This window comes from Vombatus ursinus, unplaced genomic scaffold, assembly GCF_900497805.2.
Source record: "Vombatus ursinus unplaced genomic scaffold, bare-nosed wombat genome assembly UNPS02014798.1, whole genome shotgun sequence".
Classification (NCBI taxonomy): domain Eukaryota; kingdom Metazoa; phylum Chordata; class Mammalia; order Diprotodontia; family Vombatidae; genus Vombatus; species Vombatus ursinus.
Genome location: NW_020954576.1, coordinates 63,737,565 through 63,753,205, shown reverse-complemented (window position 1 = coordinate 63,753,205; position 15,641 = coordinate 63,737,565).

The window sequence follows — 15,641 nt, the reverse complement described above, 5'->3', positions numbered from 1 at the left end:
TTTCTCCTTCATACAGTCAATGTTGCAAAGTGGCCTGTTTGTTACTCTTAGCACACAGTATTCCATTTCTAATCTCTGTGTCTTTGTCCAGGCAGTCCTCCATGCCTAGATATATTACCTCCTCTTCTCGACTTGCCAGAAGATCTAGCTTCATTAAAAGTTCCATTGATAACTTTATTAGATATTTAAACGAAATAGCAAGTTGTACATGATAGATTTGCAGTTTCAGGTGCAATCATCTTTTTTATTATACTATATTATGGAAATGTTCATTTTATTCCATAAATTACATTTTTTAAAATGTGAAAAAATATGAAAAATGCTTATTGAAAAAAATAATTAAAAATAAAGTTCCATTCAACTGCTCCCTTTTGCTTGGACCCTATCCTTGTACATCCAGGTCAGGAGTTCTTAACCTAGGGTATATATGTATGTATGTATATATGTATATATTATGGTCTGTGTGTGTACACACACATACATATATATTTGAAAATATGTATTTATATATATGTATTTATATATTTCAATATCATTGGTATTCTTGTAATTTCATGAGTTTTAAGACACTGTTAAAAGAAGGGGCACATAGGCTTCACCAGACTGCCAACGTGATCCATGATGAAAATACCAAAAAGGTAAGATCTCCTCCTCTGGATGTTAGCATCCTCCCCTTCGAAATTATTTTGTAGATAATTACTTTAATTTTCTACATACATGTTGTTTCTGCCCAATACCGTATAAGCTCTTAGAGATTAGAGGCTGTCTTGTGTTTGTCTTTGTATCTCCTGTGCCTAGTGCAGTGCCTTGCATACAACAAGTGCTTATTAAACATATTTAATTGTTGGATTGAATGTAAGATCCTCCTGGATAGTCCTAAGTCTTAGGTTTCTTAGGTACCAGCATTTTTGTATTGCCTTAGTTTGTGTAGGTTTATGGCGAGGGGCAGCATGGTACAATAAATACAGGGTTAGCCTTAAAATCAGATAGACCTGGGTTCAAATCCTGCTTCTGCTGTTTGGACAAGTCAGTTAACCTGTCAATTCCTGCTTGTAGTTATCTAAGATGATAAGATACAGAGAGTTGTATTTGCAACAACATAGGGAGTTTTCCTACATTGGAAGCTAGGTGGTGCAGTAGATGGAGCACTGGGCCTGGAGTCTGGAAGATCTGAATTCAAATTTAATCTTTTTTTTTTTGCTAGATGTGAGACTTTGGGCAAATCACTTAACTCCTATTTGCCTCAGTTCCTTATTTATAAAATGGGGACATACTAGAGAAGGAAATGTCAAACCACTCCAGTATCTTTGCCAAGAAAATCCTACGGACAAAAGGTATACACGGTCATGTAGAGTCAGACATGACTGAACAACAAAAACAACCGAGAGTTCCTTATCTCAATATGATAAAAAAATTATTGAATGATACTCAGTATTACTTAGTATTCAGAGATGAATTTATACTTTCAGACTACCAGGTGTCAACAGAGTTCATTAGTAGAGGTGACTTATTAAAAGTTCTTAAAGTCAGCAAGGTTTGGGAAAAAATAATGAAATAAATCAGTTACCTTGATTGAAGATAATTTTAAGGCAAGAGGGCTAGAGGAAAGAACAGTGGCTAAGAAGACCTGGGTTCTAGTCATGGCATTACCACTAACTAGTTTTCTTACTTTGGGCAAGCCAATACACCTTTCTGTGCCTTAGTTTTCTCAACTGGGAAATAGGAATAATAATACAGGTGTCTCAATGAGATAAGAGAGAGTGAAAGTACTTTGAAAGCATGATCATTACATTTATATTCTTTTGTTTGTTTGTTTATATTTGGCAAGGCAGTTGGGATTAAGTGACTTGTCCAGGGTCACACAGCTAGTGAATATGTGTCTGAGGCCAGATTTGAACTCCGGTCTTCCTGACTCCAGGGCCGGTGCTCTATCCACTGTGGCATCTAGCTGCCCTGATCATTACATTTAAAAAGTATTATTGTGGAATATTAATGAATTGGACCTTCATTATATGCTGATGTCGGTTCAGAAGGTGATACTACCAAAGTCATTCTTTGAAAAGATCCTGTGATTTCAATGGAAATAAGGAACTCTGGGTAGGAGGACTTGCTTTATCAATGAAGAACAACTTTGCTTTAATGTTAATCTCTTATAGAATTACCTGGGGACACTGAGAGCTTAAGAGACCTGCTCCAGATCACACAGCTAGTATGTGTCAAAGGAGAGACTTGAATGGAGGCCTTCCTGACTCCAAAGTGACTTCTTTATCCACTATGCCACACTGCTTCTTACCAATCATAAGTAGGAATTTTTTTACCTGGAAAAAACAAAAACAACAAAAGGGTGAGGGGGAGGAAGGGGAAGAGCCCGGGATGAGATGAAATAGGGCAGTAGATAGTCTGAATGCAAGTGAGATCATTTCGAGAAAGGGGACAATCCATTGCTCACAGGAATGGCCCCTGGGATAAGCGAGTCCTATTGATAGTTGGAGCAAAACTCTTGGTTTACTCCCCTAAACCACACTGTCAAGTTGTGTCTCCAGAGAGGTACCTGATACTATTCCCAGAGTTTTAGGGACAATGCTGTTGGTAACTATCCTCTTTAAGAATTGCTCATGGATAATTAATGGTGGTATTGGCATTGGTGCTGTTCAGTTGTCTCAGTTGTATTTGACTCTTTTTTTTTTTTTAGTGAGGCAACTGGGGTTATGTGACTTGCCCAGAGTCTCACAGCTAGGAAGTAGTATGTGTCTGAGGTCAGATTTGAACTCAGGTCCTCCTGACTCCAGGGCCGGTACTCCATCTACTGCGCCACCTAGCTGCCCCATACTTGACTCTTCATAACCCCATTTGGAGTTTTCTTGGCAAAGATATTGAAGTGGTTTGACATTTCCTTCTCTAGTTCATTTTACAGATGAGAAAACTGAGGCAAATAGGGTTAAGTGACTTGCTCAGGTCACACAGCTAGTAAGTCTCTAAGACCAGATTTGAACTCAGAAAGATGAGTCTTCCTGACTCCAGGCCTGATACTCTGTACCACTTAGCTGTCCATAGTCACTGGTGTGCTTCTTCTTAATAATCAGCCAGTAGATTTAGTTCTTTAAACATCAGAGTTACAAAGAAAAATCTCAAACTACCCACAAATACCCAAAGTACGCATATGGAAGAGTGGATATAAGTACAATGGTAATGAAGTACTCATGTAAGAAACTCACATGGCCAAAGCAACTCAGAACTCTGGAACTTTAGGGCTTCTTTCTCCAGAAGATCCTCACAAATGTTACTATGGAGTATGGCATCAGAGATGGATTAGTCACTACTCCTCATCTGAGCTAGCTCAACACTGAACTCAGATGCTGCTGGGATGGACCAGGAAGGTCACTTGGCTGCTGAGCTCTTCATAGGGGACAGCATCGCCTGGATCAGGCTATTCTCTGGGCTCACTCTTTGATGGGCACCTGCAATCTTTCATTATCTTCAGCCACTGGCTCGGCTGGGTGGTACAATGTATTCTCTTCAACTAGAGTATTACAATGCTCTTGTCAGCTGGAGTGCTACCTTTCTCTTTAAGCAAGACATCCTTAGCCTAGGACTGGCCGAAACCTCTCCTTTTTGACCAAGTTTTGTCACCCTCACCAGGATGTTGTAGAAGTTGACGCTCACCTGTTTGACTAGGCTTTCTGGTTCAGAGATGGCTTTCCTCAGTTTAATTCCACATTTTCTCATGATGATTAACTTGGGTAAATTACAATTCCCAGACTCTTATTGGGTCTTAGGCGGTGGCTGGGAACAAAGTTATGGGAATGCTTTGTACCCTGGGGCTAGGTCACTATTTCATAGTCTTCTTCCTCCTCCTTATATGAAATTGAGCAGTTCAAGCTTTAGATCCTTTCCAAAATGTTGAATGTTTCCTTTGTATCTGAGGGCTTTCTCCTTTACATTTCAGTTTCTGTCTTGCTCTTTCCAACCTTCAACTTGCTGAAACACCAACAGGTCATAGTACTCCCTTAAAATCCTTACTATGTGCTATATCTTTGCTATATACCATATTGGAAAATGAGGGGCTTGGACTAGAAGACGTCTTTTTTTTTTTTTAGATGACATCTAAGAGCCCTCTCAGCTCTATATTTTTGTCCTGATGATCACTTCTGCCCCTCCCTTGCCCAGTTGTTGTTCAATAGTTTCAATCTTGTCTGACTGTCTATGACCCCATTTTGGGGTTTTCTTGGCAAAGACGCTAGAGTGGTTTGCCATTTCCTTCTCCAGCTCATTTTACAGATGAGGAAACTGAGGCAAAAAGGATTAAGTGATTTGTTCAGGGTCAGTTAGTAAGTGTGTGAGGCCAGATTTGAACTCACGAAGATTAGTCTTCCGGATTACAAGCCTAGTGCTTTATCCATTGTACCACCTACCTGCCAAAGCTTATAATGTACTAGCCAACCCTTGAAGAACCCAGGATCATCTTTTTCCCACAATGAAACAATAGATTTGGGTAGATGAAAAAATCAAATAAACAATAATCAATAAGCATCTATTAAGCACCTACTATGTGCCAGGAAATGTGTTAGGTGCTGGGGACAAAAAGACAAATATTAAATAGTCCTTGCTCTCCTGGAGCTTATATCTCATGAAAGAATTATAATAGCTGCAAACACTGGGGTAATTAATATTTCTGTTGAAATAACAGCACTTAGCACAGTACCTGGCACATTGTAGGCACCTAATAAATATTATTGACTTGACTTGTTGAACATATTAGATGCATGATCCAGCTCTCTCAGAGTTATTTTGCGTTTAAAATGAAACTTACAGGTTAAAGATTGAGCCTGTTTATTTACAAAATTATAGATTATTTAAAGGGAAAGAATGAAGAGATCTAATTTACCTTTTCCTGTTCAATAAACACCACATTCTTACAACTTGAGTCATGATATTTTTAATAGTAGTTACCTAGCTTTCCTTCCCCCCCCTTTTTTCCTCTATCTGTGACAGATGGTTATGTCTATGTCACAGACTTTCAGCAAGATATATGACTTATCATTTACATGGAAAGGAAAACATGAAAGTCTTTCTATTTATATGAAAGCATGCTAATTTTTTTTTCTTGCATAACCCAATCCTTGTAATTCCCAGCAACTCCCTAGCAGGTCAGGTACTTTACCTATTTCTGTAGATTTGCCAACTTGTCAGAAAGGGAAATTCACCTGCGGAAAGATACCTGAATAGTTAAACCTACTTTATTTTTAGGTCAAATTAAAAATACATGCTGTAATGATCTGAATAAATAGCCTTGCGTGATAAAAATTTAAGTCACACCTTATGGCACCATTTGTATCAGGAATTCTCTGTGTACCAGGTATGTATAAGACAGTGGGATACAGAGAAGGAGCAGATGAAATAGGAAGGAATATGCATACATGTGTGCATATATGTAAATATGTATATATACACACACATACATACATACATATAAATCTTCCTTGTAAATATTGAATGCACTAATCTGGGCAGCATTTCTGTAGTATGTAGAATCTGTAAATAAGAAGATACTATTGTTTCTGAGTCTTATATTACAAAACTGTTACGTATTTTTAGTATGCTAGGAGCTGAAAACATGCAAAATATGTGAACAATATATTTTCAAATATGCCACATATTTATAAAACACAGTAAATGCATGACAGATTGACTGGGGTATGTGGAAAAAAATAACAGCTGTGGTGCACCCTATTTCTCCACAAAATCACACAAAAAATGATATTCATGTCCAATGTTTTGCAAAAGCCATCTCCTAAACATTTCAGAAAAGGCTGTGGAGATTGCAAACAAAAGTTGGTAAGATACAGATCAGTAAGAGTAACATGAATTAAAAGTATTTTTGCATGTAATTGTCATTTATATAATTAGTTCTGAAAGGTTGTCTAATTATTCTTTCTAGCATTCTGCTTCCTAACTAGGAAAACCTGGATTCAAGTACCACCTCTGACACATACTGGCTGTGAAGTCAGTTCACTGCCACTCAGTATCTGGTCAATTCTCTAAGATTGTAAAGGTGTTCACCTGTGTTGGTAGAGGGAATGTCCTTATCTGGGAGTTCCCTGTACCAATTCAATTACAAATCTAGCCCCTAAGCTGCTTTTGTTTGGAAAAATATATATGCAGTGGTAGGAGAATATAGGGAGAGTGATCAGGGAACCTCCAACGCATATACATTCCTTGAAACATTGAAAGGGATCTGCATTTTTAGGTTTAGTTAGTAGAAGCTAGGCAATAATAGAAATTAAATTTAAAAGATTTATAAGACTCTATTCTCGTTCTCAGGAATTTCACAACCTAATTGTGGATCTAAAATCCACATGTGCCCTAGCAGATAAAGCCCTGGACTTGGCATCAGCAAACTGTGAGCTCACAATATACTGAAACTCTAACTGCCTCAGATACTAGTTGTGTGACTTTAGACAAGTCACTTAATGTTACTAAGCTTCAGTTTCCTCAGCTGTAAAATGAAGTTGATTGGACCAGAGGGACTCTAAGATCTCTTCTCAATTTATGGTCCAATAAATCAAAAATGTTTTTAAAGGCATATAGATGGGTAAAATTAATATAGTGCAAAAATTACATTTAAATGCTGAATAGAAACAGATAAAGCAGTGATTAGAATGGGATGAAGTTCATTAATAAACATTTCTTGAAGTAGATGGGTTTTGTATTGAGTTTGGAAAGTGAAGAATATGACTGTTGAAAGAGGCAGAGGACATTTCAGATGTAGAGAGTAGAATAAGAAAGCTCTGTATAGGAGATGGTGAGTTTTTGGCCAGAGTGGAGAATATTGACAAATGAATAATGAAAAAAAAAAAGATGGCAGAAATGATTCAATTTGATACCACAGATAACAGGTACCCAAACAAAACTCTTGAGAAGGGAATTGACAGTGACCAAAAAATTGTCTAACAAAGATTACTCAAGCAACTATGGACTGAATGAAGAATTCATCTGTCAGCACAGAATAATACAAAACTAAAGGCCTTCCTAAGTACTGTAATCTGTTCCATTTCTCTGTAAATGGTTACCATTCGTCTAACTCAGAGAAATGAAAACTCATTCATACACTGTTAAGGTGAGTTGGTGGATCAGATACTAATTTGAAAGTCTGAAGCATATAGTTTTCAATTTATTTTCTATAACCTAGAGTTATCCTTGGGGAGGAGGAATGGTACACAAAAAAGAATACTAAACTTGGACTACTGACCTGAGGTCAAATCCTGTCTCTACCACTCATGCCCTGTGTGAGCTTGGGCAAATCATTGTAGTTCTCTGGTCCTCAGTTTCTTCATGTGCAAAATGAGTAGGTTGGACTACATGACTTCCGAGATCCATCTAGTTCTAAATCAATTTCTCCTTCACCTTCACATGCTCTGGTTTCCTGATCTGTAGTCATCATTGCTAGAAGGACTTAGAGACACTGGAGAAAAATTTGCCTCACTAAAGTATGGCATTATTACTAAGATTACATTCCCATGGAATGATCGTAAGAGAAGCATGATAAGATGATAGGAAAAACAAACCCTAAAATAGCAGTTAGAGGATTTGCCTTTGAGTCCCAGTACAGCCATTTACTAGCTCTGTGACCCTGGGCAAGTCACTTAACTCCTTTGAATATAAAAATACTTGTCCTGGTTGCCTCATAGGGTTAACAGGATCACGTGAAATAGTGTATACATAGCCCTCTCCAGGATACTCCAGATTCAAGATACTCTGTGAGTTCATACTCCTAAAACTATAGCTTATAAGCCCCTCTTAATACCTTTACCATTAGTAGTAAGCCAGAGGACCCAGTTAGCTTAAAGCAAAGTCATTTACTAAAATTATATAAAATGAACACTAGGAACAAAACATTCTCCCCATAAACTTTCTGGGTGGCATGAGGGAAAGACAGCAAACATGATCAAGATGAGATCAGTGATTATAAAATGAATAAAATGTCTTTATTCGAATTGAAAAAACAATCAAATCAATTTTCACAGTATTTTTATTTGATACTTTTTGAATTATTTTTCAGTATCTACATACTTTTTTTTTTAAACTTTCACATATATCTCATTGTAGGGGTGCATTCTATACAAGTGATGACCTATATTTGGACGAATATGGTATTTGCTATTCATGAGAAATAACTTGTAAAAACCAATAAGAGTCTAAAGAAAGCAGCTCAAGGGGAAAAAAAAATCACATTTCTTGGTTCAAATCATTTCATTTGTAGGTTAAAAAGAAACCAGACCATTTATTCAGTAATTATAAAATAAAAAAAAAACTCCAAAAAAAAATTTTCCTGTTCCAGACTAATTAATGCTTTGGGGGTTTTTCTTTGTATTCTCTCAGTCATGAATTAGGACAAGATACTTAGCTATGCTTTCCAAAAAAAGACCTGGTATTATGGAATATCCACATTTTTTAGACTATTGTATATACAAAGAAATTCTGTATGTGTTAAGGTAACTATAAGATTTAAATTAGACACGTCTTTTCTTTTACATTCTATTTATTGGCACAATGCACATTTTACCTATACCAGAATCTGGATAAACACGTGTGTGCATGCATACATGTCTACACACACAATCTCTTTTTTACTATCTTCTATAAAAAGAGCATGCTATTGATTGCAGCTGACTGAGTTGCTAGAGTTGATATCTAAGCAACGCTAACTCAGATAGGGATTAGCATTACATCAGACATCAGGCGAGAGAGTCTGGCATAGTGCCAGCCTGTAAAAATGGAACACATTTGCGTCACTGTTCCCTTGGTAATGCTTCTTGGAGCCTTGTCAGCTGTCCCCTGAGGTTGTTTCCTTAATATGTCAACAGACATTCCTGAATCTTTAATGCTGAATAGCTCTTTTCCTTTTCCAAAAACACTTAGGTGACCGAGTAGCTAGTGTATCCTGTTGCTGTGATCATTTAAAAATGTCTTTCTTTCATGTAATAGGTGTTTGTTCTGTTCAAAACATTCATGGGGCCTAAAAAAAAAAGGTTTGGATTTCTCCTGCTCTGATACAGGGTTTTTTTTTTTTTTTTTTTTTTAAAGAAACAGGGCAGCCAGCTTGGCATTTTCATGGTTGAGTCTGCTTTTTTTTTTTCTCTTACTCAGGAAAACCCTCATTCCCTTACTCAAACCCTCCAATTAGGCTGCTGCACCATGACATTTCAAAGAACAAAACCATTGGTTCAAAGCCCGGCTGGAATTTGCTAACATTTGCAAGTTGCTATCTGACCTTGCTCTCAGAGCACAGCTAAGAGAGCAACAACAGGTTCAGGTTCAGGGCCACGGGTGCTGCATGTGCAGTGACCTCTAGCTTCCACTGATTACTAGCAAGCCCCAAATATGACCAAAAGATCCCTGAAGCTCATGTCCAAGTACGTCAACAGCCCCTTACCAGGGAGAAATCCCTTTCTTCATTTCCCTGAAAACCTGCTTTATTTTGCTTTCGGTCTCCATTTTCTTCCTATCTCTTTTACATTTGGAAAGTTTCAGATTTGCCTGAGGGAAAGGTTACCTAAACCTCACAGCTTCCCCTTGGGCTCTCCACAAGTAAACAAAGCTGCTCTTCCTTTCAGTGCTCCCGCTCCTTCAATAATTCCCCAGATTGTTATGCAGTTGCTATAGCAGTTAATCATGGGTCTGTAATTCAATCTGTTTGGGCTGCTTAAACTTGGGCAGAACTCCTTTAGAGGAGCCATTTACTTGGAGTAGGGGAGGAGTGAGAGGAGAGCTGGCTGGAGCATTAGTCAATGCACTTAATAATTACTGACCCTGATGAGGGCAATTTGTAAAAGCAACTGACTCCTTGTGTGAGCCTGACCATCAGCTCCATTGATTAGGGACAAATTTGCCTCACAGCTGCTGCTGGTGAAGTCATGGCTTCCATATTTTAGAAGCCCATTGAGGGCCCTGAGAACCCCTCAGCCCTGGAACCTGCCTCCAGCTCTGGGTCACAGAGAGTGATGCTTCCTTATTATGACAGATGACATAACAATATTCTGTTTCTATTCAGTCATTGCACAAAACTAGAGCTTTTGCACCTGGGAATTTCATGCTTAATCCTATTTCGATCTACTCACTCAAGGAGAAAGGAGACTGAGGTGATGAATGGTAAAATAATAACAACAGTAATATCCCTCTCAATAGTATCCCTCTCAAAGCCCAACCCATAATCCATGTGGTGAGGCATAGATAGGGGTGACAATGGTAAAGTGAAGAGAATGCCAACCAGAGTGATGTATAAACAGGGAATCTGTATGATCTGGTACCTCTATGGGAGCTATGAAAGCCTAACAAATATTTGTAAATACAGTCAATTAAGTTCCAATGATACCTTTGATTGGGTTAGCACCTGGCCTCTGTGACATTACTATTTCAATGAATCTAATAAATACACAAGGTTGCAGGTTGGCCCTAGTAGAAATGCTTATGATGATCAGTTGATATGGAGGTCAGAAGAACGATTGGCATTTCTGGTACTGGCACCATTGGAAAAAACAGAAATAGCAATACCCGCACCTAATGGAAATTCTTTGGCTCAAACGGCACTGACCATTAAAGCAGGCAAATCATGAGTGCAGACTAAAGGTTTCTATCTCTTATTACATACTAGCATGTAACAAAATTGGCAACATCTTATTCTTTATAGGCAAGGCTTTTGTACTGCTTTTTGTCAACAATATCCTCAACTCCAAGGTATACAACATATTACAGATCGATGCTAAGCAATTATAAGAAGTCACTTCATTCCTAAACATAGGTTAGGTGAAATAAGAGTGGAAATTCAGGAATTAGTTAAATTTGAAGAGGTATACTTCCTTTACTCTAGTGCAGGCCATTATTCCCTCATACCTGAACTATTATAGTAGTATCCTTATAGTTGGTCTCAAATCTCCCCCCACTCCAGTCTATCCTCCACTCAGCCCTCAAAGTAATCTTCCTAAAGCACAGGTCTGACTATATCACCCTCTTACTCTACAAACTGCAGTGATTTTCTACTATCTTCTAGATCAAATATGTAGTACTCTGCTTGACTTTTTAAAGTTCTTCATAATCTGGCCCTTTTCTACCTTTCCAGTGTTCTTACAATTTACCTATCTCCCATACACTGTGATCCAGTGACACTGGCCTCCTTGCTATTCCTGGAACATGACACTTTATCTCCTGACTCTAGGCATTTTCACTGGCTGTTCCCCATGCTTGGAACTCTCTCCCTCCTCAGCTCTACCTCCTGGCTTCTCTGGATTCCTTTGAGTTTGAGCTAAATTCTTAGCTTCTACAAGAAGTTTCCAAGAAGTCCTCCTTAACATTAGTACCTTTCCCCTGAGCTTATCTCCAATTTATCACGAGTCTTTCTCATTTGTACTTTTTGTAGTTATTTGTGGTTGTTTGCCTTTTGCTTCCCCCATTAGATTTGAAAACAGAGGTGCTTTTTTCTTTTCCTCTTTTGCCTTTTTATTGTATCCCTAGCACTTAGGACAGTGACTGGCACATAGAACATGCTTAATAAATACTTAATGACTTACCAATACAATCTTCATAAGTGCTACCTAGTAATGAAGTGGTTGATAATCATAAGGCTGATGTCTCGGATGATTTTGTTAAGGAGATGGGTATACTTAGAATGGAATTTCACAAAGTCCTTTTTTAATTTGGTGAGGTGAATCCAACTAATAGACCAACTATAACAAAAGATGCTAATTCAAAAAATACCTGTATCTGGAATAATCATCACAAACAAACATATTCTCCTAAAAATGTTTGACAGAGGATGTAAAAACATTTCAGGACCTGCACACAACAGTATATGTTGTGACTATTGCCACAATAAATAAGGTCTGTATGAGGAAAGGTAGAGCTATCTAGGAATACTAATGAAAAGTATCAAAAACCAACGAGGCAGAAGCAGTTTAAGAAAATTATTGATACCTGTGGAAAGGTATTAATGGATTACATCAATATCTATCTGGTATGTGCAATCAAAAATATATTAGCAATTAAAGGCAACAAAAAGAAACATGAAGAATTTAATAGAGAAGACAAAAGTATATTAGAAATTCTTAATCCCTTAATCAATGATTAAAAGTGAAAGCTAAAAGGTTAAGGCAAAACAAGGAGTCAAAATGGGTTAAAGAACAGAATAAACAATTCAATATCAAATAAAAAGAGGCTTGAGAAACAAACAAATTAGGAAAAAGAGAAAAACTCTGACAAAAGAGGTTATAGGGAAGGTTTGATCAGTACAACACAATTAAAATGCAAGTCAGATCAAATGCAAAACAGAAAGGTTGACTATCATTAATATAATGAATGGCAGAATGGTTATGTCTAGGGAGTGGACTAAAATTCTAAGTTCTCTTCAAAACTAGAAAGCATCAAGCCTGGATAAAGTGCATAATTACTAGCTCAAACACTTCATAGTGGTACCTGAATTACTAGCAAAGCACTTTACCAGCTTCCTCTCAGATGCAAGTCTGATCTCATCTTTTTTTTAAAGAAAGCATCATGTATTTATTGCCAAAAAATGGGAGTACCAGTGAACCAATAAAATATAGGCCAATTATATTTCTAATACAATCAAAACATCGATAGTTTGTGACCCTCAAAAAATTTTGTAAGCACATACAAGAAAACTATATATTGTCTTAAGAGCAAAAAATGTACTCCAAAAAGTCCTGGGTATCAAGAAAGACTCTTTATCAATTCAACGACTATTGAACAAGCCAGCTGAAAGCACCATAACATTAACATAATCTTTATTAATTATCACCAAGCCTTTGACTCAGATCTGCAGTCATGTCTTAGTCATGTACTTCAAATATATAAAATAGCTCCAAGCAGTGAAAGAATGCTGAGAGTATTTGATGACTACACAGAAGACTGCTATTTGTTTAAGCTGGGCCACTAATACAATAATGTCAATAATATTTGGTATGAAGCATCGCATCTTCCAAGTAGGCAGTTTAAGTTGGCTATGTTTCTATTTAGGTTCAAATCCACTATCATCCCTCTCAAAGAAAACTAAATATGACTTTCAAGTCAAAGAGTGAGTCATGTCAAAATACTATATTAATCTTTTGATATACTTTTCTTTCTGTGAACTTAATCATCAGCATACATAAACATTTGAATATTTTTTATATAAAGAAAGAGGCTTGTATAAGAAACTGAATACCTGATATTTCTAGTTTGTTTTAATTACTATATATGTACATATACATATATATACATATATATGTAATATGTGGCTGGAGTGATTAATTTATTCATTCCCACCCCAATTAAAATAAGTAATAAGATATCCAATTGATCATTCTTACAGGCCTTGACTAAGTGTGGAAAAGTCCTTCAAATTGTAGTGACATTCCACAAGACTTGGCCAGGTTTCAGGCATCCTCTATAAATTATCAGACTAGTTAAAATTGTATTCTTTTGAGACATTGGAGTAAACTGTGGCTTTCCAGCACATCCTTGAGGATCAAAGGTAGACTTGAGCTATAATAAAGAAGGGAAATATTGATGAGGGCCATTGGACATACTGGCATTTTGGAGCAGAAAGCCTAGGCAGAGGGAAGTCCTGAGAAAAAGTTGGTTCTTTCCCTAACTTTCCCTCTTCCTTTATTACACCAGCTAGAATTGGTCCAGATCAGCTGACAGTAAGCAGCATTTGCATTGGAAGGCAAGAATAGATTGGATTTAGATTAATGGCTCCACAAAGGAACCTAGCAAAGAAACTACACCATGCCTAATGGGTAATTTCTTCAGGTATCCAGGAGCTGTGAGTTACCTTTTTGTCATGTGATTGCTAAGCTTGAACCCACTTCACCTGGATTCTATGTGAATTTGTGAGAGAAAATGTCACAGAATTTTGAATTGTCTTATACCCGTTGTTATGCTATACCACCTTTGGAAACACCCTTTCTAAAAGCTAGTAAAGGTTGGTTGACTAAAACAATTCTCAAATGATAATTTTGGTAAGACTCATTCCCATGAAGTTTGAAGTCAAATATGGGTCTGAAAGATAAATGACTGGTTTTTACTGACTCAGTGAAAATGTATCAGCAATCATCTCGACAAACAGATAGCTGCTGTGGGAAGTAAGCGTATCACAAAGTATTTGGCTCTAATTCAGACCCTGTCCAACAGAAGTTTTGACCAATAAGGAGGAAAAAGAAATAAGACCAAAAAGGGAGTAGAGAAATATGGTTATGTTGTATCATAGAAATGTTCAAAATGCAGTACTTTGTTCATTAACTTAATAAACATCTATTAATATATTACTTTTTTTTTTCAATGCACTGCTCAGGAGTGTTTTATTGGAATTGCCTTTATGTAGGGCTTGCCTACATTTTCCCAGGAGTCTTGGCAATTAGGGCTTTAGTGCACTGAAAGGTGAATAGAGTAAGAGATGATGGTCCTGCTGTGGTAACACCATGAATCAGATAAGCTGAATCATTTACAAGAGTTTTAATTTCTCCCCCAAGGGACTAGGAGCTAGGACACAAGAAAAACTGGAATTTTTCCTTTTTTGTTTCCCAATCTCTCTTTTTCCATCATGACAATGGAGGGTGGCTGGTATTCAAGTTCAGTGCTCATTTCCCTCTTTCCTTTTTAAACCTGCTGCCTCAACCTTAGAATGAGTCACCTGGCAAAGGGCTGGATGTGGAAATCAGAAGCCCTACAACTACACATTACCTCCAGAGACTGCTGTCTTTGTCAAACTCCATTCTCTCCCATGCCTGGGGCAGAGGCTGAGAAGAGTCCAGAGGTATGGGAGAGACTTCCTGAAACCTTTATGGTGGCAATGGTATGTATGTATTGGGGTATGGGGGAACTCAAGTCAAAGCAAAAGCTATATTCCAATTCTTGTTCTCCCCCCCCAACTGGGATTATTTTTCAGTCCTTCTTCTCACACCCAGAAAAAAAGAGATGAGCACATATGATATCCATATGGATCCAGATCTGAGAACTTATTCTACTTAAGTCTTTCATCTCTTGCTACCTCAGACTACTTCATTGTTGCCTGCTACTCTCCTTTCTTATGCCCCAGGCATGTTAAAAAGAGAATAAGCCACTCTGTGTTATCTTTGGACAGCAGGCTATTGGGACAAAACAAGAACATGTTCATTATATGGTCAGAATTAGAGCAATATCCAGTACTGCTTCCCTGCACTGCACTGGAGTTATTTGGACTATTCTTTTTGTTTACTATCTAGTTACCAAATATGGTTTTAACTTCTTATATTATATTATAAACTTTTAAAAAAATAAACAATATAACCATGACACACAATGGGTGCATGCTAGGCTCATTTTCATAAAACTTTTCCTAGGGACAACTGGCAACAGAGGGTAGTATTACAAAGTGTCTCATAGGCATCTCTCTGGATTCCACTCCTGTGAATAGGCAGGAGGATTATTCAGGATATGTCATAAGTCAAAACTAGACTTATGATCACTAGATAAAACATCCTCTGAACTTTTAGGGTCTGTCAGAGAATCTAGGTGAAAAAGTACAGTTGCTAGACCTAAATTTGGTTAACAATTAAATGAATAAGGGTTTGGTGCCAGGTGTTGTTTTTTAATTCCCTTTTGTCATTGTG